The sequence below is a fragment of the Sciurus carolinensis genome, chromosome 2, assembly GCF_902686445.1.
Source record: "Sciurus carolinensis chromosome 2, mSciCar1.2, whole genome shotgun sequence".
In the NCBI taxonomy this organism is placed as follows: domain Eukaryota; kingdom Metazoa; phylum Chordata; class Mammalia; order Rodentia; family Sciuridae; genus Sciurus; species Sciurus carolinensis.
Window position 1 is genome coordinate 64,089,278 of NC_062214.1, and position 27,897 is coordinate 64,117,174.

General features: G+C 38.1%; 1 long non-coding RNA gene across 8 annotated transcripts in view; it reads right to left on the reverse strand.

The window, feature by feature from the left end:
• LOC124971000 (uncharacterized) overlaps window positions 1-27,897 on the reverse strand; it is a 79,494-nt gene that overhangs the window by 38,145 nt on the left and 13,452 nt on the right. For 6 of the 8 annotated variants that reach the window (XR_007106261.1, XR_007106264.1, XR_007106256.1 and 3 more), the window contains exons 2-7: window positions 27,181-27,286; window positions 26,972-27,062; window positions 24,597-24,722; window positions 21,604-21,737; window positions 18,403-18,511; window positions 16,393-16,524 (exon numbers count right to left, since the gene is read on the reverse strand). This is a non-coding gene — a long non-coding RNA (uncharacterized LOC124971000). The remainder of the gene's footprint in view (window positions 1-16,392; window positions 16,525-18,402; window positions 18,512-21,603; window positions 21,738-24,596; window positions 24,723-26,971; window positions 27,063-27,180; window positions 27,287-27,897) is intronic. The other 2 variants (XR_007106262.1, XR_007106265.1) reach the window with 2 other exon arrangements.

Below are 27,897 nucleotides of genomic sequence, written 5' to 3' on the forward strand. Positions count from 1 at the left end.
ATGAAAACTTCTGCATTATTTGGAAGTAATTAGTAAAACATAAAATATGTATATTTATGATCTGCAATTTCACTTTAAGTACTCATGCTAGAGAAATACGAGTACTATTTGTGTTATACCTAAGAGCCTTTGAAAATTACTAAAGAATGTAAAAAAAAGAAAGTATTCACTACAATGCTATTTACAAATAGCTAAAAGATGTAAAAACCCTAGGAGCACATTATATTGAAATAACTCGGGGAGTACTGATCTAAACATTCCATAGAAAACTCTTAAAGCACTTAGAAAGAATGAATTATGCCTGTTTCTGCTAACAAGGTAAAATTTCCAAGACATTGCTGAATGAAAATAGCAGGTGCACTATGATATGTGCATTATGATATTTGTTTTAGAGATTTGTTCAGATGGGAAACTGACTGGCAAGTGCACGCTTTTGACATCAGGAAAGAGGATAAAGCAACTGAAATTGGAAGTAGTGGCAAGGAGGACCCTACTGTCATCCTCTATTATTATTACATCATGAGAATACTATGTGGCGATTGTGTGTTGCAAATTTTGAGAATTTTTAGTTCCTTAATTCTGAGGAGTGAATTTTCTGACTTATCAGATCTTATACAAAAACATCTGTCCTCCAAAACGATTGCTTACAAAAAAGTCACTGAGGCACTGGTCTAACAGAGAAGTAAATGGTTAAGTAACAGGTAGGTAAATAGAGACAGATTGACCCAACACCCTACTTCCTTCTGCCAGTCTCCTTGAGAGCTGCCAATTTTATGCAGGATTACCAAGGCAACTTAGTTCAGTATAATCATGGGGCTCCACAACTTAAGTAGTGTGGTAAAATAAATATCAAATGGCATGCCACTGAATTGCCAACACAGGAAAATCCTTGCATGTGTCATTTCTAAAAGAGAGTGTGAAACATCAGCAGGCTGAGGTGAGATCCATGAATGGAACTGATTTAAAATCAGTACTAACTAATCTGAATGGGAATTTATTCAGTGAAATATTTTTCTGGGCTCGGAAATCAGTGGAAGCAAATTATTTTCTAAATTAGAAGCTATGTCTACAGTACCTTTATAACAGTTCCAATTTTAGAGGACAAGGTAGAGCTAATGCAATTTTAATATAGTTTAGCAGATAATGATTATCAGCAAGATCAGCTTTTGCTCCCTCAGGACTTGATTCACTTAAGAACTTGATGGTGTTTGGGGTAAAGTGTCATAGGAGGAATTTTAGCACACAACAGCAAAGAAAATATTAACCCACTCTGTTGCCATGAGCTGGATTAATCTTTCAAGCAATTCAAAAGGGAATCAAAACATGAGTCCTAAAAGTTCAAATATTCTGAAAAAAACCTCTATTTGTATCATGGCGTTTTTAAGAACTTCAGTTATTTCGGTCATTGCTTCAACTACTTAAATCATCAGTTGTATTTTAATGGAAGTCATGTTATTTTCTTTTTTCATGTGTTTGAAAGTAATAAGCACTAAAACAGATTTTTAAAAAACTACTTCTTGGAGCCTAAAGTTGAACATAATCTGCATGGCTGAGCACGTGAGAGTCACTCTGGGAAAAGGGTGTTTAATGAATAACTTTACAGTAAAAGGCCTTGAAAACTTCCTCTAAACATTAGACCATGTTCTCTTTCTAAAATACATTAACAACCTCCAGAAGGCTCATAGACACTGGTAACAGAGTCAGGCAGACTTCAGAAGTCCCTGACATTTCCATGTGCATGCAGGAGAGGGCTCCTGACCCTTCCCCACCTCCTCCCCATTCCCCACCTCCTCCCCCTCCCCCACTCAGGCTGTGTTTGGTGATCGCATTGACTCCAGTTCCACTGGAGAGAAAGATTGATAAAGCCAAGCAATCGGAGTTATTTCCTATGCATGAAATTGATTAAATGCTTCACTAAATGGCTTATAAATTTGCTTCTCATATTTCTGTCACCCACTGAAAAGATTACAGAAACTCTGCATATAACCATGTTGTATACAATACCAAATTACAAAAGGTTGTAAAAACTAATGTTTTGTTTAAAGTTTTGAGCAGGACCATATGCCTTCAGTGACCTTGAGTAAGCTATTTTAATTCAAAACATTTCAAAGAATATACAGGGGAGAAATATTCAACTACATAACAAACCAGACGAGCTGGGTAGACCTCGGTTCACTGTGCTGAACTCGTGCTCCTTTTTGACAGGGTGCAGAGCGAATCCCCTCATGCAAATGCCTTGTGCCTGGAAAGCTGGGAAGCACATGTGGTGTCAACAGGGATATATTTACAAAGGAGATGAAAAAAAGCCGTTTAGACCTCCCAAAGTTGAGTCTACTCTATTATTTTTAGTTAAGGACACATCCTAATGAGTTCTGCATCTTGTATAGGCCCCTAGGACTTGTAGAAAGATGACAAATATTAGCAGGGGTGGGTGGGATTTTTTTTTATTTTAGGATTTTGTTTTGTTTTGATTTTAATGTTTACAAGTCTTTCAAATGTCAGTTATGTTCCATTCTGTCTCCCAAGTGAGAATTCCTCCTAACTATTGTGTAACGATGGGGGAAGGGGTGCAGTGAGCCTAGAAGCAATTTATAGGCAAGCAGGTGACCTGCAGATGTAACTTGGGAAACCTGCCCCTTTTTTAACATGGCCTTAAAAATACCTTCACTTCTACACGAAAAATGATATTCTTTCATAACATTTATAAGACATCACATCTTCAGCAAGAATTAACATTTGGCATTAATGCACAGTTCTGGAAGTAACTTCAAGAGAAAAAAATTTACGAGTGATGTGCTTAAAATCCCCACTGACCTGATCTCCCGAGTATACACCCCCAACCTCCATCACCTTCAAAAATAGCCAGCACAGGGACAAAGATGACTACCACAGCCATGGCCACCTGGAACCCAGTGAGGTAGAAAGGACAAGAACAATATTGTCCATGAAGCAGGGCAAAAGTACTTTCTAACATCAGGCCCAGTCTGAGGCACATCTGGTTTTGCATGTAGTTTCTGGGTACTTGTAAGGAATCACGATGAAATTATCCTTCATATATGAAAATACAACGTAATCTCACCGGTAAAACCCAAGTTTTTTCTTTCTTTTTTTTCCCCCTTTTTTTAAGTGAGTACCTATTCTGGGAGATATGCCAACAACTCAGGGATAATTTAACAGACCATCAACAGTTAGACAACTTATTTAACTCTTTGGTGATGGTTACATGAACCTTCTTATTGGCATCAAGTCACTACATAAGTAATCCTGATGCCAGACACAGAGGGTTTAATAAATTATAATACAAAGGTTCTTTACTATAAAACACATAGAACTTACTTCTACACATAGATATTGGCTATCTTAAATATTTGAACACGTGAGTCCTCAAAATTGATCCTGAGACACAAATTCTATAAATTACCCTTTATAAAAAGGTTTTGATGATCAAATTCTTTGAGTGACTTCTCCTGAAGATGCACAGTGCATGGGTAACCCCACCGGACACAGTTCTATCTAACTCACTTTAGCCTACTGTTTCTCACTTGACACTGGACCTTTTGTTTTGTGTTGTTTTTGTATTAATGCTTAGAATCATCCGGTTGTTCTTTGAAACATACTCTGTGAAATGTGGACTTAAATAGGGCTTATTTGGCAAACTAGTCCACCTCTTGTGAAAGATTAGCAAACTCCCCTTCAGGAAGATTCTTGGCCAAAATAAAAGAAGTCCCTAGCCCTGCTACAAGGAAGTTGATGCTGTGTGCCTTCTCCTGCTATGTCAACCGAGGACCATGTCATTCTCTTTTCCTGATTAGAGCAGACGACTAATTTAAAATAAAAACAGTTGACCTTACTCATCTATATGGAGGCCCATGGGCTTCTCAAATGGCATTGAATGCCCAGACAAATATTAGTCACACACAAAATAAATGCTTGATTTTTCTTATGGATTCCTCTTTTTTCTTTAAAAATTACTTTCAAATCTACCCTTCTTTTCTGTTTTAAAGAATAGACAAAGTCTATGTTTATTTTTCCATTTTTGTAATTAAGATCATTCAAGAAAACCCAGCAGTGTACAAATGAATGAAAATGACAAGATTATGAAGATAATCTTGGATCTATCCTAATTTAATTATTTAAATACATCATTTGCAAACTTTAGCCTGCTAACTAGCCAGAGTAACAAATTATCCATGAAGGGTCAGAAAGATGGTGAGAATCTTGAGTGTCAAACTCTACAACCCTGAATGTCAAACTGCAAAGTGCATCAGAACCACCTGCAGATTGCTTCACACAGGTTCGGGAAGGGCCTGAGCATTTGCATTTCTCACAAGCTCCCAACTGATACTGAGGCTACTGGGCTGTCAATCACAATTGTATAGCACTTCCCCCACCTGCCTGATCAACATTACCTGGAGCCTTTATTAAAATCACCAAGCCCCAGAAGCCCTGCTCCCAGACTCCTGAGATGGAATCACCAGGAAGGAGAGGAACCTGTGTTTTTAATAAATTCCTCAAGTGATTCAGATCATCCAGGTCTAAAGTCCTTCAGCCAGAGAAACTGGGCTTGGCTTTTAGATCAGGACCTCAGATCTTAGACCCGTCTGCCTCTACGCACCAGGACTTTCCCTGCTAGATGGCTGAAGGCACGTGAATGCCTCATGCAATAACTTGTCCAGTAATTGGTATATTGATTGCTAATGTCATCATGTTTTAGTATATATAAACCCCTCACTCTATTACACAGCCCCCAACAATCCAAAAAGCCATTGTTTATTCATTGTGACTCCCAAACTGGCTCTTGTCGGCTCCTGCTGGAGGGCTTGCTGATAAAAATCAGCAGATGATTGGACACACACATTCTTAACATGACTGACCCATGACATCTCAGAGGGCAGCCGAAAGCCTGTCATTATAGTACAATACTTTTCTTTCTTCCTCCTTATCTAGCCCAGATGATTTTGAGATTTTTATTAACTCATTAATGACTGAATATGTCATTAGAGCCAATGGAAAGGGCTTTTTAAAAATTTTCTCTTTTTTTTAAGTGGGAATAAATGTACAATTTGTGAGGGGGCCGTGGGGGATGGGCTCAAAGATGAAACAGCTAAGACAAGCCAGTGGAGAGACTTACTTTATTAGAATTTGAAATCTGATTGACGGGCACTGGGATTGAAAATCTGCAGACAGAAATGCCAACTTGCTTCAGAAACACGTTGCGGGAGAATGGGGCATTTGATAAAGGAAATAGTGGCCCATAAAATCCAGCAATTTCTATTGTGTTGTGGACCCAATCATTTCAAGCTAACAGCTAAATAAAAAAAATTTTTTTTTGGTGTAAGGCTACTAAAACCTCTAAATGTTTCTTAACCTACACAGTCATTAAACTATATCTTGTTTCTGCGTGCCTTTAATTTTCACATCTGCAGAATTGCTTTTAAAAATCAAATTAGATCTTTTGAAGGCACTTAAATTGCAACAACCTTATGTTTTTTCATATACTCTTGGGCTTCAGCCTTTTCATCTGGGTTGTGTGTCCAATTAATGGGATATCTCAAGGAAGCACTAATCATTTTGAAAACTTGAGACTATAAAAAGCAAGCAGACTATTTTCATTATAACTGATTGGATTGAGAATAGGCTACAGAGGAAATGTTCAATAATTATGATAACTTTTTAGATGAGATCTCTCTCTCTCTCTCTCACACACACACACACACACACACACACACACACAATGTCAATCACATAAGGTGCTTTTCACTGCTCAAAGTCTTTGAAGTTCAGTTTCTCTTGATTTCTCTTTGGGGTTCATTCCTGGGCATGTCAGAAGGCTGCCAAGAGTGGGTTTACACTGATTTTATCAGTTCGGATAACTCATTTGGCAAAGGAAATGTCTATTACTAGATGTAACTCATATGTTACTAAGTGTTTACTAAATTTTACTATTGTCAAAACACAGAGCCTCATAATACATGGAGAAACTATTCCTGAAAAGAGAAGATGGTTGTCTGAAGACTTAAAACAGATTTTTGCTCAAAGAAATGAATGTCCATAAACTATGACCAAGATTTACATATGCTTTAAGTCAAGTTTTTTTTTTCTTAAATCATCTAATTGCATCTTTTTTTATCTACTTGCCTGGTGGGGAATTCTGTTCATTATATATTATGTTAAATAGAATAATTAGTGTTTTCAGATTAATTGAATGCAATAATTTTATCTAATTCTCTAATAATGATGCTGAGTTTCCTTTCTCAACTTTCTGTACACCCAGATGAAACCTGGGGCGGGGCAGGGGAGGACGAGTTAAAATCCAGATGTTTTTAAAGTTCCAGATGTGTAAGTGTCAAGTAAACAAAACATTGAGGTTTTTTACTACTATTTTTCCTTTTTCATCCAGATGTTTGGTGTCATATAGACACAGCCTTTATCTGTTCAGTCATCACAGTGTTTTAAAATGTCATTTGCCAATATCTGAACTCTTTCTTCACAGAATCATTTCTAAAAATCCTATTTAATTCATTCACAGAGAAAACAAGGATATATATTCTTCAGGAACTTAAGTAATGCCAAAGAGTCTTATAATACAAGAATACTACCCAGAACTGTACGCAAGTCTTTATCAAAACATTTCATATCTGCGTTTTTAAATGATGAAGGAAAATTTCAACTTAAATGACAGGAATCGGCAACTTACTTTTAATTGACATGCATGTGCTAATTTCAATTCTAGTAAGCCACGTCAGAGTCACAGGCTCTCAGGGGTAAATGACAACCATCTTTTCAGTAGGCTTCTTTCCCAACCTATTCACTCATTACTAAATCCTAAAATAGACTACAGTTGTTCCTTCATATCCGTGGGCTCTGCATCTGCAGATTCAATCAACCATGGATCAAAAGTATTCAGGAAAAAATGTGTATGTACAGAACATGTACAGACTTTTTCTTGTTATTATTCTCTAAACAATACAGTATAACAATTATTTACCTAATATTTACATTGTATTAGGTATTATAAGTCTTCCAGAGATTTTTTTTGGGGGGTGGGGAGGATCGAACCCAGGGTTCATATCTGCATTTTTATGTTCTTAACCATTGAGCCACATTCCCAGCCCTTTGCATTTTTTTGCTTTGAGACAGGGTCTCCCTAAGTTGCTGAGGCTGGTCAACTGGTGATCCTCCTGCCTCAGTCACCCAAGTGACTGGGATTATAGATGTGTGCCACCATACCCAGTGAGATGATTTAAGGTATACAGGAGGAAATATGTAGGTATATGAAAATCCTACACTCTTTTATACAAGTGACTTGGGCATCCACAAATTTTGATATCCTTAGGGGTTCTGGAATCAAGACCCTATGGATCCTGAGAGATGACTAAACTTGAAATTTTAAGAACAATTTCTGCTTTGTGACTTTGGGTACATTAAAGTACAGACCTAGGGATCTAGAGGCTTAATGGTGAGCCCCAGCACTTTCATTTTCTGTGTGCCTTAAGCCAATCACTTTACCTCTGAGCCTCCATTTACTCTTCTTTAAAATGTACATAGGGCCTGGGGTGTAGCTTAGTGGTAGAGCTCTTAGATAGCATTCACACAGCCCTGGGTTTGATCCCTAGGAGTGGATAAAGAAAAAAAGGAAATAATAACCTAAGGATCTGATGAAAGAACTCTGCACAATCAAAATGCTTTATAAAAATAAAATTATTATTAATATACAAAACATTTTATCATTAATTTTATAAAACATTGTTACAAAATAGTATCTCTATGTAAAAGTGTCCTTGTTAGGAATCCAAGGGCTCACAAGAGAGATAGCCACACTGAAGAGACTTGGAAAGCTATTTACTGTTTATAAATTATATGAAGGAATGACTTATCCCTGGTGAGGCAAAACAATACCAGATTCTAACTTACTTGTGCTTCAGTGCTTTGCCTATTTGAATCCAAGAACCAGTTTTAGTACTGCTCTTTTTATTGTAAGGAAATAGAATAATCATCAAGCCCCAGATTTTCCTCTGATTGCAATAGAGTGCTTCTGCCAATCTAAGACCCTATTCTTGACTGACTGGTGGACTTGACTTTCCTGGACTCCTTCCCTCCTGGTCAATGGCAGAGACTCTTGCTTTGCAAATAGTAGTTGTGTGGCAGCCCTACAGGCCTCATGGTATCTGTCATGGGAGACTGCCTTCAGTTTTTTGACTATGGGTAAGGTGTCACCAAAGACCAAACTTTTGGGCAACCCTCCTCCCCACAATATAACAAGGTTTCTAAGTGAGAAATCAACCCATGTGCTTAGAAAATGCTAACCACTAAAAATCTTTTGGATATTGTAATCTTAAACTTTTTTGTAACAGTTCTAAGATTTTTGGAAAAGACATCAAAACTTTTTGAGTTGTACATTGAAGTTATTGAAAGATTTGTGAAGTCTAGAAAAGGGGAATAAACAAACCAAGGGAAGATAATTTAGTTCATTACAATTTTTTTTAAAATTGTAGTGTAAAAATGCTACAGTTCAAAGCTCACCATGGGGAAACTCTTCTCAAAGTTTAGCCTAACTCCACCTCCCCCCATGATATGCCTATAATGAAGGTGGAATGAATAATCAAGTTTCAGTTCTTCAACTTTGAAAGTCACAAATCACTCATTAGCATGTTGCTCCTATTTGAACACTTGCTTCAAAGAGCCAGAAATCAATACAAAAGGAAACAATAATAATAAAAGGAAAGATTTCTACCACCATAATAGGGAAAGGTGTGTGAGCTGGAAGAAAGCACAGTACAGAAGCCCATGACAAGTCATGATAAATGGGTCGTTATAAAATTCATGTTTAGGCAGCACCAGGCCGGGGATAATGCCATTCGTCATGGCAACACTAGGCCGCTAATGAGCCCTCATTGCATATTCATGTCCGCGGTGGTTCTTCTCTCCCTCCCACCCTGAGCTAGTGCCTGGAAATATCTCTACCTCAAGCTGAAGCTCAGTTTAGGCCTTCTTCTTCTTCCTCTTTTCTTTTCTTTTTTTTTTTTTATTTGTTATGTTGCAGCAATTACACTGTAAAAGTGCTGCCCAAGATTGATTGCTCTGATCTGTAGTTCAATTGTAAATTAGAATACACATCCCCCCAGGGACACACGGCCCCTATTTGTGATTAAGAAAAAAGCCCCATAATAGACTAATAGCTAAAGTTCTCTCTCTTTTACTTTCAGGCAATTAGCTTGATGAAATGGCCTCTTTTTGTGTACCCTGGAAGTGTAAACCGATATCATAATGAAGTATATGATGTTTATTCTATTATTCTCACCTTGCCGGGTATGCAGGAATGCATAAGTAATAGCTGCTTTGTCTAGTACGTTTACTGATTCACAAGTAAACTATTTCTTAAAGATGCAGTATGTGCTTTCTGAGTTTGAGTTAAGCAACCCCAACTGTGGGCTAACCTTCATGCAAAAGACTCTACTCAAGAAGAGGGAAATGAATTTCCCAGGTAGTGGTAAGAGCCGTACTCTGATATTCAAGAGGTGTCTGGTCAAGAGGGCTGCTCTGAATGGATGAGGTACAAAGTACAATTGCCAGCATTTGGGCACCAGGGCTCTTTGGAAAAGTGTCCTGCCTTGACTTTGTGCCCAGCAAGCTATGTTGTGTATTTCATCTCCCCAGTTAGTTTGTGGATTACCTACTCAACCTCCCCTTTGGGTGGATGAATCTTTTCCTGCACAATGGTTATTTGTTCATCTTTTAGTAGATCATTCCTCCCACCTCAAAGAACTTGATCTCATGTTTCTCATGGCAAGAAAATGTTCTTTAGAATCCTATATGTATCTACTGACTGAAGTTTTGACCAGAGAGACAATGATTTCAAATCTTATAGTTGATACATTACCAAAGCCATCTGTGTTCTTCATATGTAATACCTAAATATTTGTTTCCTTTTTGTTCATGAGTATTTTGAAATTAGAGAAAAAAAATGTGCCCCAAATGACAAGGTAGAAAAAAATAGAAAAAGAAGGAAAAAATTATTAATAAAAATCTAACTTGGACTAAATTGGTTTATGATGGGTTACTTATGAAGATGTTAATTACTATTTTGATTCCACATTTCAATTCCCTGTCTGTCATCAATAATCCAGTTTGTTTTACCCACCAAATGCTTTCTAAATTTGTGTTATCTGAAAAAATCCTATTTGAGTTTTTAGAAAATTGTTTTTATGCAAAAAGATCTTAAAATTTTTAATACTGACTTTGATGCACATTTTTTCAGGTACTGGGTATTGAACCCAGGGGCACTCCATCACTGAGTCACACCTCAGTTTTTTCTTGTATTTTATTTTCAGATAAGCTCTCCCCAAGTTGCCAAGGCTGGCCTCGAATTTGCTGCCGTAGCCTTTGGAGTCACTGGGATTGCAGGTATACATCACTGCACCCAGATCATGTACACTTTTCGATTTGTCATATTTTCATATTAATTTGGGGTTTTTTTGTTGTTGCTTTGTTTTTTTGTGGTACTGGTGGTTGAACCCAGGGCCTTGTGCATGCAAGGCAAGCACTCTACCAACTTAGCTATATCCCCAGCCCTTCATATTAATTTTTAAGAGTCTTTGGTTATATGTAAATGAGCCCTCATTTCCCACAGGTACTCAAGGTATTGTCACATTAAATAAAATATTTTAAGGCAAGTTTGTTACTATATTCTGGGAAGAGATTCTAATGCTAACTAATTTACAAATATAATCCAAAAAGAACTACCAGAAAATAGTTTATACCTTCCTTACCAAAATTCAAACTTTCTATCAATATTCACCTTGGAGGCATGGTTTTAAACTCTATAGCTTTAAACTACCTTCTATAGTATAAACCTGCAACATAATAAGTAAAGTAAGTTGTCATTGCTCTTAGAAATTTTTAATGTCTCACTCTATTGTCATAGTAGAAATATGGCATTGTAAACTTGTAAATGACATTAAACTGAGAAGGTCTTTTTTTTTTTTTTTTTTTTTTTTTGCAGTACTGGGGACTGAACCCAGGGAAGCACTCTACCTATCTCCCCAGACCCTGACACTCTACCTATCTCCCCAGACCCTGAGAAGGTCTTTTCCACTCAATTTACATCATGTGTCACATTTTTTCAAAGTGTTCTTTTTCTACATGATGCCTAAAAAATTGATGTCATGAAAGTAGAGAGTAGTTGGCTATAGGGTCAGATGCCTATAGTCCTGGCTTCTCAGGAGACTGAGGAAGGAAGTTGGAACGTTCAAGGCCATCTTAGACAACTTAGCAAGAACCTATTTCAAAATAAAATTTAAAGAAACGGTTTGGGTTGTTGCTTCTTGTTAGAGTATTTCCCTATCGCACGTGAGACACTAGGTTCAATTCCCTGTGCTAGGGGTGAAAAAAAAAAAAAAAAACAGTAGAGAGTAGTATAATGGTTTCCAGAAGCTAGGGAAGGAGGTATAGGAAGAAATTAGCCAGTGGGCAAAAAGGTACAGTTAACAGTAAGGAATAAGTTCTAGTCTTCTATAGAATGACAATAAATAACAATCATACTTTGTGTATTTCAAAATGACTAGAGAAAAGGATTTTGAATGTTCTCACCTTGAAGAAATAATAAATGCTTGAGGTGATAGATAAATTAATAACCCTGATTTGATCATTACATAATGTATTCATGTTTCAAAATGTCACATGGTGCACTATGAATATATACTTATTAGGTGACAATTAAAAATAAAATCCTTAAAGAGTATATTGATTCTATAATTTTAATGCCCCCTTTTCATGATGCTTGAATTTCTTTCATATAAATTACCTTAGGTGAATAATCCTATCAGATCAATGAGCTAACCAATTTTATTATTACCCCAAAGTGAGTGGAGAGAAACTGAGGGTTGGAGAGGCTATATGAGTTACACAAAGTCACACACAATGCAGAGCTGAACCTTGTGCCCAGGACCTTGCTTTCAAAGGCTGAGCCCTCTATGGCATGTGGTGCTGCCTCTTCCCTGACTGCACACCCACCACCCGTAGGAGCTCTTCAGAATCTCATGGCTCCACACATAAATAAGTCTTGTGATCTTCATTTATATCTGGGAAAGATTAACAAAATGATTTAAATACAAACACACACACACACACACACACACACACACTCACACACAAACACATAGTAAGAAAGTCATGGTATTCACACTGTATCTTTACTTACCTACCTAAATAAGGTAGAAAATCTGTCATATTACAATATAGACTGAGTACATCCCAGCCATGAAGTCATTATCTAGATTATTCGAATTTGAGGGACCAGGAGATGGCCACTCTATTCATAGTTCATGAATTGAATATCCTAAGAGACATGAGTTTTTATGTCCAGAGATTTGGTTGAGTATTTTCAGCAAAAAATCTACAGGTCTTTGCTCATGTCACTTCCTCAGCCCCAGCCTCACCTCATGCTACATATTCTATCTCACTCAACCCTCAGCACCAATGTAGATGCAGCACAAAAGCACTTCTCTTCAGACATGTTCCTGACTTTTATTCGCTTCTCCCTGTTCCAAATATAGGGATATTTATCTCCACAATGAGCCTCCTTCATCCTAGTAATGGCCTCTCTCTCTTTGAAGCCAGTGAAGACCAAATTTGGATCTCGAATGCAACAGATATAGACTCTCTCCAGCAGGTACAGATCTGTCTGCCCTGGTGCCTCCCAAGCTCTATACCACTGTGTGTGGGGAAAAAAAAAATAGGCTCAGAACTCTTAGCAAAGAAGCTTTGGGATACTCTTTGAAATGGCCACCATTTCAGGCAGAGGTGGTCACCAAACTCATGGTTTGCTCCTGTTGGAGCGGTCTTGAAGTGAAAACTACAACAAATCGTACATACAAAACAGAAGCCACTGGAATAGACAAAATCATATAAACCATGACTTCTCATAAGAAACTACGACTGTCTGAACTTGAGAAAGAGAAAACCCCAGAAATGAGTCTAAAAGAATGAGCCCAATACAGCATATAAATGCTTCTAAATCTCAAATGTAGCATTATCTACACTTACAGAGAAAAAAAAATAAGGGTATATGTCATTGCTATTCATTCAATAATTTATTCAGCTAATACTTATTGAGTCTTGAGAAGATAATCATAAAATAGACATCATCCCTGCCCTCGTGGAACTTACAGTTTAATAGGGGAAATGAATATTCTATGATCACATGAGTGAATATAAAACAGCATATTCTAATAGGTGCACAAAGTATAACTAAGGATAAAGTAGGATACATAGTGGAGATGATATATGCAAGTGATTCGATGCAGAAAATCTTGAAATAGAACCCTGACAAATGAGGTTATAGATGAAGGTATTGAGAAAGGGTGAAGTATTTCTGGAAATAGTTTGGCAAGCTAAAGCAAACTTAAACAGGCCAGCATGACAGAGCCACCAGGAATTGATGATAGAATGGAAGGTGAAGAAACTGAGGTAAGGACATAAGTGTTCAAGGCCATACCAGGTGGGGCCTTGTAGTCTGTACCCTTAGGTAGGAATTTTGGAAACCACTTTAAATCCAATGCAAAGCAACTGAAAGTTCAAAGCAGGAAAGACATGAGATCAGATCTCAGAAACCTACAGAATAATGGTGTTATCCTGTTTTGTATAAAGATCCTCAATTTGTTAGGCTAGAAACATACAGCAGTTTCTCCATCACCAGCTACCAACCACAATCAAGGGAATATGACACCCTGGGTGTACTCTACATATGCATACCACACTCAAGGGAACCATATCTCCTTTACTGATGGAAAGCAGACTCCCTCTCCATCTCATGGCCTCTGTGAGCCTAACACCAAGTCTGCCAGCATCTAGTGGGAAAGATCTGCTACCAGGTATGATATCAAGGGTCTTCGAATCAGATCAAATGACTGCTCTTGTGATAGGAAGCCACCTGCTAAAATGCAGGTGCTAGAAGATCCTACATAGGGTCTTATGAAGTGGAATGAGAACTTGGTACAAAGATGGCATCTTTAGATCTTGACATCTTGAGATGCTGACCTTGACCATGTTGAGTCACTTTCCTAAACCCCTTGATCTGATTAGGACCCACCCGCTCAGAACCATAGCCCCCTGTCAGTGTGCTGTTGTCATTGCTTGCCTCCTCCACTTTACAGTGAACTCCACAAGACAAAAAAAGCACACTTCTCATTCACCACTTTGCCCCTAATGCCTGGTACAGTGCTGAGCACATTTAGGTGCTTACGGTGTTGGCTTGTTTCATTTGTGCTATTGCATGCAACGTTCTATTGTAATTGTGAACTTTTTTCAATCTCCTCCTATGAGTTCTTTGAGAGCAGAGTCCATGTTTCCACATTTGTATCTTGAGTTTATGAAAGGGGTTGACTCACAGTTGGCACTTGATATAGGGTTGATTAGTTTATTAGTTCATTAATGGAAAGAGAAAGCAATTAAGTATAAAGGAACTTCATTAATGCAACCAGCTCTACCTCCTCATTAGTCAACCACAAGATGCATAAAACCACATCATCTAAGAATCTTGCATACTATCAAAATTCATTGTTGAAGGATACTCCTTTAAGACTGCTATACCAGGGATGGGGATGTAGTTCAGTGGGACAGTTCTTACCTAACATGTGCAAAGCTCTGTCCAGCACCTCAAAATTAAAGAATTGCTGGTATTTTATGCATTTCTACCTGTTACTACACACCTAGAAAAGAGTGCATGTAAAAACTGAAATTTGAGTAAGATGTCTCACTGAATCATCAGTATTGAATCAATTTTCCACCATTGACAATGTACTATGATTAAGTGAGATGCCATCTTCAAGGGAAACTAGATAGCAAAAACAAAGAGAACTCTCCAAATTATTTTTACAACTTCTTCTGAGTCTTAAACTATTTTAAAAGTAAACATTGTAATTTTTTTAAGCAAACACATTTTTATTTTTATATTTATGTTTTTATTTATATATACTCCTAGAACATCTAAGAAAGATGATAATGATTACATGATATAATCACATATTACACTGCATATAGGAATGGTATGTACCCTAATTCTAGACACTGCTTTTGTCTGGCTGAGTTGGCATCTAAAATATGGTGGGAGCCAGGCATGATGGCACATGCTTATAACCTCAGTGGCTTAGGAGGCTGAGTCAGGAGGATCCCAAATTCACAGCCAGCCTCAGCCACTTAGTGAGGCCCTAAGCAACTTAGCAAGACCCCCATCTCAAAATAAAATATAAAAAGGTGCTAGAGATGTGACTTAGTGGTTCAGCACCTATGGGTTCAATACCTGGTACCAAAAATAAATAAATAAATGATTAAATTAAGTTTGGTGGGAGAGGGCTGGGGATATAATTCAGTGGTAGAGTGCTTGCCCAGTATGCATGAGGCCCTTGGTTCAATCTCCAGCATTGAGTAAAAGATAGATAGATGATAGGTAGGTAAGTAGGTAGATAGATAGATTGATAGATAGATAGATAGATAATGCATTATAGTTGCCTGATTCAAACATATGGGCAAATCTTGTTTCCATAAACAATGTACCAAGAGCTATGATCTCTTCTTCTCTTTTCCTAGCTGGTCAATAACAAGCATTTCTGCTGTTCTACAAATTCTACACTTTGGAAGAAAGCAACTACAAGCTACAGGGATCTGTTAGCAAAATATTATAAGAAGTCAGAATGCCTTCAAACTTCTTTTTTAACCTAGAGTTGTACTTTTGAAAATAATGCCAATTTTATAAAGAGATGTTTTAAATAAATAGTTATTTAAATAAATAAATGGGCTAGGACTGTAACTCAGTGGTAGAGTACTTGCCTAGAATGCATAAGGCCCTGGGTTTGATCCTCAATACCACAAAAAATAAAAAATTAAAATAAAATAGAGTCGAGGTTCACACTCCACAAGTGTTACTGGAGATTTTAAATTACATGTCCAAGATTTCACTGTTGGTTACATGAATAACAGCGTGGATTATCACACCAAAAAAAAGCATAGTCAATGAGTTTTTTTCTACTATCTGAGAGATCTAAAAACCAACAGCAAGATATCATATATGTATAGAACAAGGTAAAAACTGCTTGAGCCCATGTACATTCAACAAGAACTCTCTTACATAAAGAGCTACAATTTAAACTACCATCCAGTTAATAAACTTCCTATAGTCAATAGGATGAAAACAATTTAAAAAACTGTAAATATAAACAAAGTCAAATTCAAAGATGTATGACATGCCTCCAGTTCCTTCTTTTTCTGGAACATGAAAACTCTGTAGTAGGTACATCTGAGATGTTTATGTGCTCAGGATTCCCTAGTGGTGTGATAACCTATGTAAAACAAGTTCAGCCCAAGCTATGGCATGGCAGCTTTATCTTAGAGACCCACCGGTGTGTCCAGAAGATGTTCTGAAGGATACAGTGTGGTAACAGGTGCAGGAGAAGGGTGCCTCTCTGTTTAGTGGAAATGCTCCCTAGGGAAGGGCATCCATCCTTACTTCTTCAGGGCAACACCCATGAGCTGTAAAGACAGAGCATCACTTAGTAAAGAAACAGGAAGAGCTGGGGTTGTAGCTCAGTGATAGACTGATTTCCTATCATGTGCGAGGACTGGGGTTCAATCCCCCACGGTGAAAAAGATGGGGAGGCAGGGGAAATGCATGCAGGAATGCTTTAGTAAAACAGTTTGGATGTTGGACAAACAGTTTGGAATCAAAGAGGAAAAGTTATAATTAACCTCTGGTTCTATCTGAACTGAGAGATTTCACCTGCACAATCTTTTGTGCAGCAGAAATAAAGCTTGACTCCAAAGAAAACCCACTTTAAAATATCCCAAAAGAGATAAAATGCCTTCAAGATCTTGCAGCTCTTTAATGCTTGCTGTGGGCCAAATCTTGCAATTAGAATCAGTCACTTTAAGTGCTGAAGTCGTATAACGCTAATAGATCACTTTATAATGTGAGCAGTTTTTAAAAGTCGTATTTAATTTTCCATTATTACTGTACTGAATGCTGGTTGTGTCTGTCTATTCCATTATGGATTCTGAAGTCCATGGAGGGGACAGATTGCTGTTTGCTGGGCCATTGCTCAATTCTGGCTTTAATTCTCACAGACCTGAATGAGGACTTTAAACTAGACCATATTTCGACTCTCTTCACAGTGTTTATTTTTGCTTCCAAACCAAATGATGAGAGCTTTTTTTGTTTCATAATTATTTTATTTTTAAAAACTACAGATTGAGGCAAAAGCCACAGTGGCCTGTGTGTGCACAGTGTCTGAGTGCGTGTACGGGTTCACACAAGTGTGTGGTTTTCTTTAAGAAAAAGAAATGAACCAGAAAATAAGCCCTTAACAGTAACCTAAGAAATAAAACAAAATCATTTACAACACATGGGATTGAGGCAGGATATGTCAAGATTAGATGGTTTAAGGGAGCTATCCTGAATGTGGAAGCAATTATAATGAAATTCATGACTCATTAGCAAACATTCCATATTGTGTTTCTCATTTCTGGGTCAATGTAACTAGGAAATATAGACTTAAGATTGAGATGTTTCATTGACTTCAGTGCTAGATTATAGATAGTTGGGCCATACAATGACAGAAAGCAAAGGCTTCAGGGTTTTGTAGTTCTTTGCTTCTCAGATGTAGGCAATTTGGTCCTTAAGGTAAATATGAAAACATAACTTCAAAAATGTATTGGTAAGCATTAAGTTGGTTACAGAAGGGTTGTCTGTAAATGTAAAGTAAAAATTACATGGTGTAAATGTGTACTGGTGGATGTCGGTGGAGATTTTCTGTGTGTGCTGTTTGGTATGCAAAATGGCTGGTGAACTCAAGTACCCAATACTGTATGTAATGGGAACCAGATGTCGAACAGAGAGAGAAAAATATTTTATAGCAATAAATGTGACATTGACTCTTAAAGGGTTTGCTGTTTATAACAACTTCTCAGTCTTTCTTTTCCTTGTATTTTCAAATAGTTTCAAGTAGATTGTGTAAGGAAATTATTCTATCTTAAACGACAGAGTATTTAAGTTGCCACTAACTTCAAAAAATGCATACATAAGGAGAAATGATCTGAAAAAGATAATTTTGGAATTCATTCATTTACCAAGGCATTGTGCTCAGCAATGCAAAAAATATATATTAAGGCAAATAAAGAATAATTCCTCCTGCCCTTAAGGAACTCAAAATATACTAGATGTGATAAGACACAAACAGCACAAGCAAGACCTGGGGAAAAGACAGGGAGCTCTGAGAATTCAAAGGAGGAAGAAAAAATTCCATGGCTGGCAGGCTCCAAAAAGGAGGATCCCATGCTCAATGTTCCCCACATTCACCCCTCCTCAGTGCTAGTACTAAGGCCTCCTTGGTGGAGGACTGTTGGCTCTCTTACGTGACCATGGCGGTGACCTCCAACAGTTCAGCTCTCTCAGCCTCCTGCACTCATTTCCAATGTAGCCCCAACTTTTCTGCCAGAGTACCATTCTGTAGCACTGATCCATCTGAGAAACAGAGCACACTAACAATGAAGTTGCAAATTCTGTAATGAGGCTGGGGGTCCACTTCCAGCTTCATCATTTGCTGGTTGTGACCTTGGGAAAGTCACTTAATCCATCTCCCCCTACCTGAACTTTCTCATCAGTGACAGTACATGTCTCATGTTCTTAGACTGAGGATTTAGTGAGGTCCTGCACACAGCATGATTTGCATGGCCCCAGAATGGATGCAGGACACTGTTAGAAACTATTTTAGCTGTCATCCTATCCATCATTCAATCTAGTTCTTACTGGCCAAATTTCATTTTGGCATGCCATGCTACTCATGAGCTGGGACTCACATATACTTCTCCAATTCTCTCTGTAAACTCCTTCCCTCAAATACCAAACACTTTTGCCATCCTGTGTGGGTGCCACTGTCCAAGAGGACATTCTGTGCTCAAGTCCCACACCTCTGCACATGCTTTTCTATCAGCCTTATGTGCTTCACTGCCCATCTATAAACACAGAAAATCCCTGCTCACCCTGCAGGTCTCCCCTCTACCCAATTTTTCTGAGCTTTCTCTGATACTCTGTGAAAAACAAGAGCCTCCTTTCTCTAAGTCATGGAACACAAACAGCACAAAGAAGGGAAGTAGTGCAGCACCAGACAGTAGGCAGAGGTAGGGACTGTGGCAAAAAAAGGAAATCTTATTCCTTGGTTAAAAGGTCAGCCTTTCTTCACTATTGCTAGGGCACAATGAGGACTCAGTATTGCCAAATCTTCCATTTTTCAATGGTAAGACAGAATTTTGAATTTTTACCTAAAAATTGCCAGTGGTTCATTGTTGAAAATGTTTTAAAAAATTAAATCTATAACTTTGGACCAAATAAAACAAAATCCCCAGGGACCAAATGGCTAACTGTGCAGACCTCAGCTCTTGAAATCATTAATTCTGAAATTTTCTTACAGGTGCATACTTGCATTCTAGCAAATTTTTCTTTGCTATATAATTATGTACATATCTATTTTCCCAGTACACTCTTTGAGGAAAGGACTCTGTTGGATTATCTTTTTCTTCCCAAAGTGCCCAGCACTGTAAGTGGCTCAAAGACAAATCTTATGAAATTCCATAATGATATATTTTTCCAAGACTTGAAGCCAGGATAGGGTCCACAGGTGGAAGGTCATTCCTGGCAGGTCAAACAATAAAATGCTCATATTCCAGATGTCCCAATTTCTAGGGAGGAAAAAAATGTCATACTATTGTAAGTCTTAGTCAATATCTGACTTCCTCAGAACCATTCGGTACTCTTTCTGGTATGACTGCAAAGCCCTCAATACAAGAGTCAGTTCTCAAAATGTAAACCTAATCTATAAGACTTGTCTATACACAAACTAAATCTGCACCTGGCATGTAAGTGAATTGCTAACTGGTCTAATTTGAATGAGTCCCAACTCAAAGGTCAGATGTGACAGTGTTTAAATTTTGTTGGAAGGTGAGCACAAACTACATCTGGGACACAAAAGGAAAAATATTGTCTTCAAATCTGTGTCGAAGAAGATACTAAAAGATGGTATGGTGGAAAATTTAGAAGAGATCAAAGATAGCATTACAAAACTTGTTTTAAACCTTTTTTTAATGTTCACAGTCTTTGATCCAGTATTTTAACTTGTAGGCATTTAGCTCAAGGAATAATCATACACAAATATTCAGCTGTATGGATGTTCACTGCAGTTCTATTTAAATCACATAGATATTAGTGGGGTTGTTATATGAGCAATAATAAAGAACAGGTTTATGATTATTAGTAATGACAGGTGGCATTACTGAACCCTTATTTTGTGACAGATAATGTGCTGGAACTTTAAGATTCATTATATACTATTTTATGGACAAAGAAACTAAGTCATAGGGTGTTTGATTTGTCCAAATCATACAGCAAACAAGGACCAGGGAAGGCATTTGAATCTGGTACTATTTAACAGAGTTCAATTTTCACCCCTTAAATGCATTCTCCCATAAATATCAGGATATTGACAGTAATCACTATGCACCCATCAAAATTCTAATCTGGGAGAATATATGACATATAGAAAAATTATGATATGTTATTCAGTGAGAAAAGCAGATTTAGACAAATAGTTCATCTTGCACAGGCATTGTTAGTTGGAAATCTCAAAGTTCCATTGAAGACAGATATGAATCGAGGAACAAGGCATCCCACACCAGTCACTGCAGGAATGATACCAGCATGTAAGGAGTCTCTTCCCCTGTAACTCTGCCCTCTCCACCTCTGCTTCTGTCTCCTCTACTTATCTTTTACAAACAATCCTCTCCAGTTAAGCTTTTGGTTTCTAGGTATAAATACTAATCCCATCTCCATGTGATAGAGCTCTAGTCCCAGGTGCCATCTGATTTACTCTCAAGGAAAGAGCAGATACCAGTCCATTGGGGGCCAGATGTCCAGCCCTATTCCAATCAGCTGGTGCCAGGAAATAGAGCACTGTAGAACTGGTTCTACAAGCAGCAACTTGCTTGGAGGAAAGTACTGACCATCTGAATGGATGCTATTTTTTGTCTTTAAAAGACCATAAATACAACCAGGTGCAGTGGTGCTTGCCTTTAATCCCAGCGACTCAGGTGTCTGAGGCAGGAGGATCACAAGTTAGAGCCCAGCTTCAGCAATTTAGCAAGACACTCAGCAATTTAGTGAGACCCTGTCTCAAAATAAAAAATAAAAAGGGATGAGGATGTAGCTCAGTGATAAAGCACCCCTGGGTTCAATGCCCAGTACCAAAAAAATAAAAAGCATAAATGTAATGAGGGAGGGGAGGAAAGAAGACCCCACATCAAGGTATTAACAATCTTTCTATCTATAATGTTTGTTTAATTTTTACTTCTCTATGGATTCTAAATTTATTGTAGTGGATACCTATCACTTTTATACTAGGAGAAGAAAAGAAACCCAGCCTATATGAGGATTAAAAAGTGAATTCCACAGTGGGTGGTATTTGGAGACTAAAAGCCTAGATGAAGAGAAAAGTATTTTTAGTGATGATGGAATGTAAAAAATGCTTACCAAAGCAAGGTGAGAAGTGGTACAGCAAATCTCACCTGAAAGTCCTTGGCCTAGAGCAAGCCCCCTCTCCACAACCCCAGGAAGATGGCTATGTGTATCTGGTAGAGGTGCCAGACATTCTGTGCAGCAGGACCTGATGTCTTGTCATTCTGTGCTGCACAACAGGCTCCTAGGATAAGACAGATCAGAGTTGGGAAGAAAGGCAAGACTCATCAAATACAGGATATGATTTAAAAGGCAGGAGACAGTGGCCATAAAAGAAGAAAACAAAATAAAAAGGCATGTTTCAAGCAACCAACTGAGGAACGGACAAGAAAAGCAGAGAGAAGTTCAGTGACCTGAAAGATGGTAATGGAGCAGCAAATAAGCAGAGAAGGAGATGAGACTTTATGCCCCAAAGGATAAAGTCATGACCCAGGGGCATGAAGGATGGAGAAGAGCTTTTGGACCATAGTAGAATACTGCAGTCAAAAGAAAGAGCAATTGGTAGGAGCCAAGTGAGGCAGAAGAGAAAAGTGCATGTAAGTTATGGAGAACAAATGTATGGACTTGAATAAAACTGGCAAACCCATTTCAGAGTTAGAAGATGTTGGCCACCGTGTCACTGCATCCTGCTGGCCTTCAGTGCTCTCCAGTGATAACCAGTCTTCTTACATGTACTCTGCCTATGATCTCTGAGCACACAGTGTTCATCTTGACCCCTGCTTGGTAAGCACACTTCTATCACCTCACTCCCCTGGCAAATGGATATTTCATTACCTTCCACTGAATCTTTGGTAAAATTTTATAGCTACGAATAGATGGAAAGGCCTGGAAGTTGGATGTTGGAAGCAGCTGACACTGTGATTGGACATTTTAGCAGTTTTAAGTCACATTCACAAATTCTTTAACACTCTTTAAATCCAGAGACTGGTGCCCAACCCTGGAGCCTGAGCTGACCTCAGTGACTGGGGATCAGTAGAAGATATGAGTGAAAAGGAAGATTCAGCTTGTACCTTGTTTTCTTGGAACACTCATCTTTAGACCCCTGAGCAGTCATGTAAGAAGAGCAAGTATGAGATGCTATGAGGAAGCTCAGACCATGTGCAATGATTCCTGCAGCTGTCCACCTGAGGTCACAGCAAAGAACAGCATCAACCACAGGACACACAAGGGAGGAAGTCTTAAGAGATGGCTCCAGCCTCAACCACCATCAGACTCCATAGACTGTGTGAGAGTCACCCAGTTGATCCCAGTCAACGCTCCGAACCAGTACAGATAATGATAGAAAGATTGCTGTAGTTTTCAGTTAATAAATTTCAGGGTGATCTGTTGTGCAGAAAGATAAGTGAACCAGACATGGTTGGTTCCAAATAAATTTCTACTAAATTTATTTCTGTAGCAGATATGGAAAGGCAACATTATCTCCATCATTTTCTCCCTTTTAATCATACCCTCCCCTATTTTCTGTTCCTTGGTCATACTTTCCTTACAGTCTCATTCCCTTTCTTTCTCATAATCTCTCTCTCTCTCTCTCTCTCTCTCCCTCCCCCTCCCCCCCCCCCCCTCTCTCTCTCTCTCTCTCTCTCTCCAAATCTAGAATTGTTAGCTATGGGAAATGGAGAAGAAAACTATCATCCAGAGATCCTGTTCTCTTTCCACACCAAAAAAAAAAAAAAAAAAAAAAAAAAAAAAAAAATCCTCTGTTTTCTGTATTTGGGCATAAAGAAACTCAAGTCTTTATTTTTTTTTCCAAACTGGTTCCATTTTCCTGGTTTTTTTTTTCCCCCTCCTTCCCAAATGATCCTCGAATCTTCTGTGTACTTTTTAGGTTGTAAAACTAAGAACAAGATACCCTGCCCCAGTGATGATCTTGGCTCTAATATCACCCTCATCTGGAAGCACTGTTAGTTTTGGCCCCCTTCAAATCTTCTCATAGTTCCACCCATGTCCTGCAGCAGTGCTAAATTCCCTTTCCAGGCAGTACAGGGGATCTGCAGACAGCAGCTGCATCAGGAGCTTGAGTGGGAAGAGAACAAGCAGGGTGGTCAGAAGAGCCACTGTGAACACACAACTTTCAGTGAGGCAGACTAGGTGGGAAGGTTCTGACGCTGTGGCCTGGAGACCTGCCTGGCTCAGAGAAGTAGTGACTCATACAACCGTCACTGAGCAGCTGGTAAAGCATGGAGGCTGAGGGATACACAGAAACTGGACCAGCAATTTTTCTCCACCTCCTATGTGGAAGGGAGTCTGCTTCCTCTGTGGGAGGGAATCAGTTCCCTCTATTTGCTCCCAGGGATGTTGGACCACTACCTTGGAGTGTCATCAGACAGTGACAAGCCAAAATGGGCACACATCAATAGATGCATTCGCTTGCACACAGAACTCTAAATGAGCAGAGAAATGCTCAGTGGAGAAAGAAATAAGCCACCCCCAGGAATGGTAGACAAATCACTAAAGGGACCACAAGCAGGGTTGGCTGACCACGCTGCAGCAGGCAAAGCGGTATCATCTCAGGTCAAGGAGAAAGCCCCACAGCCAAAAATAGCTGCCCTTCCCAGTTACCACAGCATCTAAAATTATACCATTGAAGATTTATTCCTTTGCACACCTCATCTTTGTTGGGCACAGGTCTGGGGAGGACCCACAAAGTGTCTTCACATTAAGGTGCAAAAAGCCTGACAGCTCCACAGAGTTATTTGGGGGTGGGAAAGAAGGGAGGTGTTGAAAGGGCAGGAACAAGGCAGAGGAAGTACTGGTGAGGGACAGCAAAGGGCAACTTCTCCTATTTCAGAGCCTTACTCAGAAGGAGCCTAACTGGCAGCTACATCATAAAACCAAGACCTAAGCAATTTGCCAGTAAATTTGAACCATGCATGTAAACAATCCTAATAATTTATTCCTTGAAATGCCTTTATAACACATTATTATGCAGAGCTGCACATGCCTCTATTTTAAATTGCCTAAACAGAAAAAAAAAAAAAAAAAGTAAGGGGCAATTAAAAGGAATAACTTCAAGAGGCAATGTGAGAAAATGGTATATACCTACCATGCTAGAGCATAGAGGGAAGTTGAACTCAGGGAATCAGATCATGTCAACCAGTACTGAATTTTTGGGAAGATTCTCTGAACTTCAGGCTGGGACTCTGTCTTTATACAGAGAAGTTTGGTTGATCTGGCCCAGAAGACAAAGCAATAAACAAAAACACACAAAAGTAAAAACAAAAGCAATCATTATTTTAAATCCATATCCAGTTCATGGTATCAACAAGCAACTTCTCCATCTGATTCCATTTTAAAGTCCTTAGGAATGGGGCAAGATAAATCTACCCTGCTTAATCCACCTCTGGGGCAGAAAGCTAAGTACTATGGATGCCACTGGTGGACTTTGAGCAGAGGCTGGTATGTAATCGGACATTCAAAAAATAAGGAAGAAAAGAAAGAATGAGAGACCAAAGTACAGAGTGCTGAAAACACCTGATTCCTGCAAGATGAACCAACATCTCCACACCATTTGGCAGCTTATAAAGAACTTCCACATAATATTACCCTCCCCAATTCCCATGAGGAAAAGAAGTTGCTCTCCCATTTTTATAAAGAAGAATACTTTGCATGAGAGCAATTAGGTGATTGGTCCAAGGTCAAACAGCTGGTTACTGGGGAACATGATCAGATCTTGAAACGTGTGAGTCTCACTAACTAAATCTCTTGCTTTTTCTACTCTGATAATCTTTGTAGTTACAACAGGAGTACAAAATACATTACTCCTGGACCTGTTGAGTCACTACCTGAATGGTTTCTGAAACTTTTCTTCTCAATCTCAACTCATTCAGGCACTCAACAAATGATTGAGCCTCAACTACTACTGAGCATTGCTCACCTTCATAGATATTTCAGAGGGATGACTTATCGGTGACCAGTCTCAACTGTCCCTTTTTCAGAAAGTCACTTCCTGATGGTGTAAACTAAAGTGACCTCTGACATCCTTTCCCAGGAACTTTTAAAATTTTCCCACAGTATAGTTTTCCTTTAGTATCCATGGGGGATTGGTTCCAGGAACCCTATGGAAATCAAAATCTGAGTATGTGCAAGTCCCTTATGTAAAATGCTTCTAAGCTATACACCTCTTCCTCCCAGATACTTTAAATCACCTCCAGATCACTTAGAAAATCCAATACAATGTAAATGCTATATAAATAGTTATTATATTGTATTATTTAGATAGTAATGACAAGAAATAAGTTTTGGTTGATCCTGAGAATGCAAAACCAATGAATGTGGAGGGCTGATAGTACTTAATCCCATCTGAAACCAGGCAATTCAAATATTTATTCAATATTTTACTGCTTGTCTCCTCTAGAAAATTAGGTCCTTCTGAATTAGAACCCAGTCTTACTTAAGGCCATCTCTCCAAAATTAAAACAATTCCTTCAAAAGTAGGTGCTCAGTAAATATTTGTCCAATAAATGACATTGAATATTAAGGAGGGTTCTTTTCTGGCATGCCCAATGTATCCAAAGTAGTGAAAAAACTAACTCAAAAAATCTCATTTAATCAAGACTACAAGTGCTACAATAGAAAATTTCTATGGAAGATAGGATTTTAATAACAGCAAAGAGAATGCTTGGGAGAATTAAAGCTTAATTTGAAATGCCTTTATCTCCTGCCACTTAACACAAGAGCAAGGGTCATTTTGTGACGTTAAAAGGCAACAAATTTAAAATGAAGAAAAGGAAATACTTTTTAAAGCAGCGTATAATCTACCTGTGGAATTCAGTGCCGCAGGATATTATTGAGGCAAATAGTCTAGCAAGATTCAAAAAAGGATTAGACATTTATATGAATGGGAATAATACTGGCAGTTACACTAACTAGGTTAAAAAGTTACAAGGCATGTCCGTCCTGGGCTCCAGGGCATAACTGTTCACCAGCTGAAGTGAGGAAGGAATTTCCCCCTGTTGATGGAGCATTGCATAATTGGTCAGATGCATGATAGTTTATATTTTTGCTGTCTTCTGTAACATAGGCAGAGACCATTGCCAAACGGAAGTTCCTAGGGTAGATGGCCCAGTGACCTCTAAACATGATATTTCTCACTCCCTCTTGCAGGTCTTGAATAGGACCTAAGAAATCTTCAATTTTAGAAATGTTAAATATAATTCCCTTTTTCTAGTTGATGAAAATATTTCATGGAATGAAATCATGCTCCTGCTATAATCTTAGTAGTAGCACAGCCAATGGTGCTTGGAGGCTGCCTGAGCACTGCCAAATCCCAGCATATCATACCAAAGCATCATTCACTCATTTTTTGAGCCCATCTAACTTTCTGCCTTATGCTTGTGCATTTAATAAATATGTGTTTAACAAAAATATAACTTTATAGGAGTGGTAAGAAAACTGGTATTCATAATTCTGTCTACTTACCTTGCTCATCTTCTCTCTGTCACACGGTCAATTATACTGCCAGTTGCGACCTTTTATTCTTGGTAATGTATGCCATACATTTTTTTTAACCCTAACAAGGAAAACAAAAAAAGGCAGTTTTTAGACAAGTATCTGGATACAAGTTCTATGATAACATGGTATCATATTAATGAAAATGTTGAACTAAATTATTCATTATAGTTACTTACTTTATGATCGTTAGTCATCCAGATATTGACAACATTCCTAAGAAAGTGTGTTCATGCTTGAATTATTAGAAAAAAGGACATGCACCAAGCTGTTATAAAAAACAGTCTGCAAGTCAAGACAGAAAGGGAAATTTTAATTTAATCCCTCAAGCCAGCAATCAATCTAAAAAATTTCTAAGATCCTTGAATAAAAGTCAACATATATCCAGCAAGATGGATAATATAGATGTTAATATAGATGTTTTTCTGGACTGAAAAAGAGACCACATATTCCATTAATATTTTCAGATACATTTTCATACAAAATAAGTTAAGAAACATTGGTCTAGGTCTTATTCCAAAAGGAAATTCCCCAATGAATCTAGATGAAATCCTCTCACAGTCATTTGGGCCTACATGTAAGATTTGTTCTTTGGGTCTTTTCTAAATTGGCAAAATAGCAATTAGATTCTCTTAGCTAAAGATCATTCATATAGTGTAGAATTCTCATCCAGAGGAAAGATTTGAAATATTTAATTTACTTCAGATAGCTACCAATCATTTTATTACCTGGTTACAGACAAGCTTTTACAAATTAGCCTATTTCCTTTTGGTCTAAGATTTCCTGTTTACTTTTTCATGTGGTTTTTATAGAGTATAGCTTGAATTTTTTGTTATTAATGTTTTTCCCTTCAAATTAACCACATATTATAAGGAATTCCAAGTTATTTTAAGTGT